The 7,677-nt window shown below is 45.8% G+C and overlaps 1 non-coding gene and 1 pseudogene across 1 annotated transcript; both read right to left on the bottom strand.

Annotated features, from left to right (window-relative positions):
• LOC101989725 lies at positions 1–570 on the bottom strand (annotated as a pseudogene).
• A 3,027-nt stretch (positions 571–3,597) lies between these two features.
• On the bottom strand, positions 3,598–3,800 carry LOC113458394. The gene has a single exon (XR_003378784.1). It is a non-coding gene; the product is annotated as a small nucleolar RNA SNORA73 family (small nucleolar RNA).
• Between the last annotated feature and the right edge of the window lie 3,877 nt (positions 3,801–7,677).

Genomic DNA, 7,677 nt, shown 5'->3' on the forward strand with positions numbered 1-7,677 from the left:
GACTGAACATGAGTCTTTATTGGCCACAGCTACTTGAGGGGGATAAAGCGTGAGGAGTGGGTGGCACCGATGCCAGGCCGGCCGTGCTTCACAGGCTTGTAGGTGATGGAGAACTCGCCCAGGTAGTGGCCGATCATCTCCGGCTTGATCTCCACCTGGTTGAAGGTCTTGCCGTTGTACACGCCCACCATGCTCCCCACCATCTCGGGCAGGATGATCATGTCTCGCAGGTAGGTCTTCACCACCTCGGGCTTCTCCATGGGCGGCGCCTCCTTCTTGGCCTTTCTCAGGTGCTTGAGCAGCGAGTGCTGCTTCCGCCGCAGGCCGCGGTTGAGGCGTCGCCTCTGCCTGGCGCTGTAGAGCTGCATCAGCTGCTCATAGGACATGTCCAGAAGCTGGTCCAGGTCCACGCCGCGGTAGGTGAACTTGCGGAAGGTCCGCTTCTTCTTCTGCTCCACTTCGGCCTGCATGAGCGCGAGTCGGGGTTAGCGGGCCCCGGAGACCCCGATCAGCGCCCCTGAGGCCTGTGACCCCCGTCCCCGGGCGGATGGAGCCCGATACACCAGCACGGAGAGCCTTCTTTTTCTTTTTTCGAGACAAGGTCTCATTATATACCTTGACTGTCCTAGAACTCACTCTGGCCTCAGACTCGCAGAGATCTGCCTGCCTCTGCCTCCCAAGTGCTGAGATTAGAGGTGTACGCCATTAGGCCTGGCTCTGTTGCTTCTTGAACTTTGCACTGAGAAGCACTGACCTACACATTTAATAGTTGCATATCAAGCTATTTAAAATAATGCATTATATTTAAACAACCGCCAAGCAAGTCCTGATGTTCTTTCTGGTCAACGGGACAAAGATTCTCTGAGTTGAGCAGAGACCATCTGGTTCCCACCAGATACTCTAGGGCTTATAATCACAAAGAGGGGATGAAGGTCTCAATTAGCTTTCACTATGTTGAGATGGCCTGCAGGGCATGACTGTGGTCTCCCAGGAGCTGCCCTCTGTACACCAGAGAGTAAGCCCCTACTGGGGTTATTGATTTAGTTAAAGAGCAATTTAGGACACATTTTATTAATATGCTCAACATCAGCGTCACTGTCGCCTTTTCGTCATCTTAAATGATGTCCGAGCCCCGCTTATTTTTAGTTAGTGAATCTTTCCTAATTATATCACCGCCGGGGAGGAGGGCACTTGCTCAGCTCCAACCCAATCAAAAAATATGCACCAAAATTACCGTATGACTTAAATATATCAAAATTACCTTCCTTTTAACTGATGGCCTAGAACTTAAAAGATATGGTTTGTCTTTCTGTTATAAAACTGTTATAAAAACTGTTATAAAACATTTTTAGATGATAAATGCTATCAGATGGAAATAAAATATTTAACACACAGGACCTCTTCCCGAGTGTGAATATATCTACAGATAATTGTAAGCTCCTAGGAATACTTGATGGGAAATATATTGATAATACAATTTTTCTTTTCAAAGAGATTGTAATGATTGCAAATTTGGTTTGATAATTAAATTAATAAGGACTGTGAGATTTCAGCGTGGGCCTCTTAGTGATATACAGAACTGATAATATCTGTCTTGCCAACTAAAGAGGTTTTAAAAGACTGTGTCAGGTAATCTTCGCTGGTGTTTCTTTGCCCTTTGAGGTTAGGTGTGTCAAGTGTCATCTCTGAAAATTTTCATGAGAAAACAAAATGATCCACTAATACCCTTATTTTACTGTTAAAAAATATTTAGCAGAGGGGCTACAGAGATGGCTTCAGCTGAGATGGCTGACTTGCCAGTTTCAGGCAGGAACCCTCAGTTGGAAGTGAGGGTAGGTGGGGTCTCTGTGTGCCGGAGACACAGGTGTCCTGAATGGGGCACCCAGGTCTGTTGAATTCTGTTCATGTTCCTTGGCTTTTGGGAGTTTGTAACCTTAGGCCCTCTGGCTGTGACCATCCTGATGGACTTTGCATATTGGCCCCACCAGGTCTTGAACAAGTAAGTGAGTGTTGAGCAATTCGGGTGACTGCTCTGCCAGACCCTGGAGGACTGGAATCTTCCAATGACGTCCTATTGGCCTCTGCTGGTTCATCTTGTCCAAGCTAAAGAATTACCTAATCACAGTAGCCATGGAGAGACCAGAGGCAGTCCTGCAGAATCGAGGGGCTTGGAAAGGTTCTGTGTCTGGGGCTTGTAGAGATGGTGTAAGGCGGAGGAGCAGAGATGAAAACCATGTGTCTCTGACTCTAAAACCAGCCCCTACACAAGTGTCATAAGACAAAAAAGGAAGCATCTTTCTGGGGGCTTGCTTATAGTTTCGGAGACTTAGTCCATTATCACCATAGTACTTCAGAACGTGGCATCAGGTATGTAGAGAGCTACATCCTGATCTGCGGGCAGGCGGGGAGAGGGGGAGTGAGAGGGGACAGAGCAGGGTGCACGGGGGTGGGACATGGGTTTTGAAACCTCAAAGCCACCCTCAGTGACCCACTTCCTCCAACAAACCTACTCCAACAAGACCACACCTCCTAATCATTCTCAAATAGCGCGACTCCCTGAAGACTAAGTATTCACGTTTTTATTCAAACCAATCCAGCGTGCTGGAGTCCTAGAGGAGCGCCGGTAGCAGAAGCTAGATCAGCTCTGAGTCCTGATTAAACTGGCAGCTTTTGTAAGGCAATCACTAGGTGACCTGGGATTGAATCCAGGCTCACGGTGTTAGACAAATACTGTACTGCTCATCGCATTCCCAGCCACCAGAAAGCCTTACTGATTCTGTGAACGGTTGTCTGGGCTTTAGCGGTTTTTCTCAGATGCACACAGCGGGAAAAGCCCTTGCTGGAGGAGTAAAGTGTGCCATGGCAAAGCCTGTGTCAGCACCAGGAATCCAGATGCAGATATCTGCCACTGACACTGGTCTGCAGCAGAGACTGCTGCTCTAGGGTCACTTCCTCCAATAATGAACTCTGATCTGAAAGTGTAAGCCAAATAAACCCTTTCCTCCCCAGCTTGCTTTTTTTGGGGGAGGGGGGCGTCAAAATTTTTCCTTTAATTTACACAAGTGTTAACATCAGTTTTGTCAGGTATATCATATCTATAGACTAGAAGTAAGTTCTGTAACCCATTCTGTACCACTTGTGGTCTGTATGGTCTTGGGGAAAGGAACAGGGCAGTCCATGTACATCCTACCAGGACATGGACACACACAGCACACAGACCTCAAAAAGGGGCAAAAATATGCTAAAGTTCAAACCTAGCCTCTTTAATATACATTTACCAGACCAAGAATAGCTAGGGAGAAGTGCTTGCTTAGCCCTGGCAATGTTCTGTGTCGAACCCTAATACAGCAACTTTGCCAAACTACCTTTAGTTACAAGGCTCCAAAATCAAGTACCAAGGTTACCTGCTGTTAACCTTGAGCAGGTGGCTGTGCAGATCCTCTTCTTTCCTCAACCAATAACTTGCAATCACTGATGAGTAAGCTCTCAACCAACAAGTAACTTGTCGTTACCGATGAGATCTGCAAAAGAAGGTTTTTTTTTTCATAAGTAAAATTCTAAAGCAATTTCCCAATCACTCCCAGATCTCGTGATTTAAGACATTTCCTGCACGGTTTATCTCCTCAGTCATCATCCAGAGGACTCTGAAAAGCCATAGGAATACGCAGGAGCAGACTCGAAGGCCAGCTTCATCTCCAACATTGTGGAATGGGACTGTACATCAAGGGGCAGGGCCCTATGCTCCCCTACACCACTAGGACAGAGTCAGGGGAGAGTGACCTCCCGGGGTAACACGTTGAACCCAGTTTGCTTTTGGTCATGACTGTAGCAGCAATAGAAACCCTAACTAAGAGAGTGGGGGTTTCTGAGTCAGTTGGGCTGGGCCCAAAGTTTGGTGGGTCCAGTCTTCCCCAGAACCTGTTCAGGACTAGGTAACCCAGACCATGAGTTTCGTTTCTTATTCCTGTTGATCCTGTGAAGACTACACATCCCCTGCATACTGTGGTTCCAGGATGAGGGCCTTTATGAATGGGAATCTGGCCCTCGAGGCCTCAGAGGGATGCTCTGGACAAGGCTAGAGCAAGGCAGTGTAAGGCAGGAAGAGGGAGGGGTAAGCGCGAGAGTCGGAGGCTGGAGAAAGAGTGGGAAGCAGTACCTTGGCTCACAGTGAAGGGCCAGGGGCTTTGGCCAGTTGCAAAGAGGATCTGGTACTTCCAGCAGCTTTCCAGACACCTGCCCAACTAGCAGGAGATTCTAAAACAACCCACATTTCATAGAGATGTCCAAAGCCCTGCAGCTTCAGGCTGTGTCCAATAGCCCCTTAATTCTGTCAGGTTCCAGGTAGTAGAACTATCTAGAGGCATTGGGGTTGTGACCATTTTTATATTCAGAGGACTTTCCAAATATTAAGTGCAATTTATCAAACAATGTTTTGTAGAAATTAATTTTCCAAGGGATTTCTCTATATTACTCTAATTGTTTTCCATTGACCAACTAATTTTTCAAATTGCAGTTTTACAAAAAACATACAAATATTCTTAGATGATTAATCCCAGCACTCGGGAGGCAGAAACAGGCGGATCACTGTGAGTTCTAGACCAGCCTGGTCTACAGAGCTAGTTCCAGGACAGGCTCCAAAGCCAGAGAAACCCTGTCTCGAAAAACCAAAAAAAAAAAAAATTCTTAGATGAGAAGTGTCTTGGTGGGAATACTGCTTTCAGAGAGGTTTGTAATCTTTATATCTGGGCTTACATATTGCCCTTCTATTGACACTACTTTTTGATTAATATTGTGTAGAACATTCCCTAATGCATCAGCAGAATTAACTATGCAGAAGCATTCAGGCACACAGACATTAGATTGATGAAACGACGTTTTATTGACAAAATGACAGTTTAATACTGAGCTCTCCTGAAACTGTATATCTCATCAGTTGCCTCCCTTCTGATAGTGAACCTGTCAAAGCAGCAGTGATATAAATCTGTCCTCTTTCACCATGCTGCTCGGTGGATCAATCTGGACACCTTGCAACATGGATGGTGTCTCTTTAGGATATCCTAATTCCAGTTCATTTTTGTGGTCATCCTGAAAATGGTGGTCCTGGAATACACCCTGTCATTGCTTTTTTGCAAAGCTCTTCATTGTTTACCTTTGTGACCTCAGGCCTGCTTTCTCTTGGCTTAGGGAGAAAACGGTATTCCTGTGTGGAAGTCTGTATCCCCAGCAGAGATCTTGTTTGGAAAAAGGGTCCTCAGAGATAATGACTGTAGGAAGCTGAGGTCAGTAGGATGTTCCTAATCCAAATGACCAGTGTCCTTATAAACACAGAGACAGCAGTGCACACAGAGGGATGTCATGTGTGGACTGGCCTGATGCTAGAACAAGCCAAGAGCTGTTGGAAGCTGGAGAGAGGGTGGCTCTGTCCACCCAGGACACTGGGCTCTGTCCTCTGAACTACAAGAGAATGCATTTCTATGAGTAGACCGTCATTTTGTGAAAGAATAGGTTTATTGCAGTATTTTCCAATGTGTATATTATATACTTTGTTTAAATAAGAAAACTGAATTTTTGTTATTTGGGTTTCCCAGTTTTTACTATGTTCTAGCAATCCTAGGATATAAATACATAATATTTAAACAGTGATATTTTGGGGTTCTCATTGCTGAGTCCAAGGTTAAGCAGGCTAGGCTACGGATGAGGTACCCACAGGGATTCCTGGGTAACAGAGGTCTGGGTGTGAGAGAATACACTCCATGGTTAGGAACCCCTTCATTCACATCACAGAATAGAGTATGGGTGCCCAGGCACCCCTGTCTACAACTCCTCAGTATTTCCCTCTGGGAGTGAGCTCCAACAAAACATGCTCACTCAGAAGCTAGATGTGGTCATCAATGATTTTTGCAGCTGGCTCTTTTCTCTGATCCTTACTGAAGCCCAGTGAAGTAGGGGACAAGCCACAGTCTACAAGGAGCTGAAAAGAAAAAGGTCAAAGTCAGTGGGGACAACAGAGAAAAACCAGCCTCAAGGCAGTTAGCATGACAGTGTTTTGTAGCCACCTCAAGGATGGTCAGATCTCTCCCCAGAACGCGATGATTTGGAGTAATGAGTAGGCCAGCAGCTGCTGTTCTGCTGTGTCACCTAGGATGCCTGACACTCTGGGGTCCAGATGCTGCTATCCTGCCCTTTGAATATCTGCGTACTAACTGATTGGCAGTTTCATCGGAGAGGTGTAAGAACCAAGGAGAAATATCATTTACACAGTTTCCTTCCCTCCTCTGTGCCATGGGTGTTCATCAGAAGGACCACACACGTATTGATGCAGAGACCAGCTTCACCAAAGATACCACTTACCAGGGTAGTGGTATGGGGATTAAAAATAAGTAAAGTGAACGAAGATGCAAGTGAAAATAATGGAACAGAAGCATAGGATAGTACCGGGAGGGAGTTCCAGGGAATACTGAAATCTCCTGCATTTAATTTCTATTTACTTAAAATACCCTCCCCACCCCAAAAGGTAGGAGTAATATGAAAAAAAACCAGAATTAACATGATACAAGAAAATGAACATACCAGTTGAAAGTTGCAGGGTACATTCTTAGTTATTCTGTTGCTGGAACAGGACAAGTAACCTCACACCTGAGGCTAAAACATTTTGTAGACAAACCACTCCCTGGAAGGAATCTATTATTATTTCCTTAAGGGAGTAGGAACTTAGTTGGATCTTTTAGACTCTTGTTTGAGGTAGAAACAAATCTGTTTCTCTATACCTGAAATACAAGGTCTGGATATTAGCCACACCTGTTGACACTAACCTTGAGAGGGCAGAAGTTCATTCCAACTCTCTGACCTTTGTCAGGGTGAAACTCTCTGACCTTCAGACAAGGTGGAAATAGGCTCACACTTTTAGGTCTCCATAATTTATCAGTATCTGTGAGTGTTCACAAATTACTTATGCCCTGCCTGGTACTCAGTTCTGCCCTGGTAGCTATCTGGGCAAGTCTGGAAGAATTGTGGTCTCTACCAGTAACCAATGTCTCTTAAGCCCTCTCCCAGGGCAGTACTGGCTCCTCCATGCAGGGTGGTCATACTTCTGGAAGAGTCTTTCTCTTCTTGAGGACTTGTTATGACTCAGTGGGAACCAGATCTTAAGGCCAGGTCAACTTAAACTTGGGTCATTCTCACCCTGGGGCAAATGTGCCTTTGCAGACCATCTGTCAATCATGTCAATCAATTATCTTCCTTGTGAGGGACAATCTTGTAGCCTTGACAAAGTCAAAGCCACATAAGGCAACAGAGATGGTGACCAGAGAAGACTTCCAGCATGTTTCAGACAAATGTGTTTGAGCAAGGGATAGAGGTGGGTTCTGTGCCTCTCTAAAGTCAAATTGCCAGGCTCTGGTTTCCTGACTCGGGTGTTAGAGCTTTTTGCAGGACCATCATTAGGTGGTCCACAGACTCACTCTGGGAATAAGCAAAGGAATATCAGCTTTGTCTCAAAAACGGCTCCCATAGCAGAGGATCAGAGCAGGCACTGGCACTGCCAGGTTGGGCCATTTGACTTGGAAACTCATGCTTACAGGTCTATAGGTGTGCCTGGCTGGAGATCATGCTTACAGGTCTATAGATGTGCCTGGCTGGAGACTCATGCTTACAGGTCTATAGATGTGCCTGGCTGGA

The sequence above is a fragment of the Microtus ochrogaster genome, unplaced genomic scaffold (genome assembly GCF_000317375.1).
Source record: "Microtus ochrogaster isolate Prairie Vole_2 unplaced genomic scaffold, MicOch1.0 UNK18, whole genome shotgun sequence".
Taxonomy (NCBI): Eukaryota; Metazoa; Chordata; class Mammalia; order Rodentia; family Cricetidae; genus Microtus; species Microtus ochrogaster.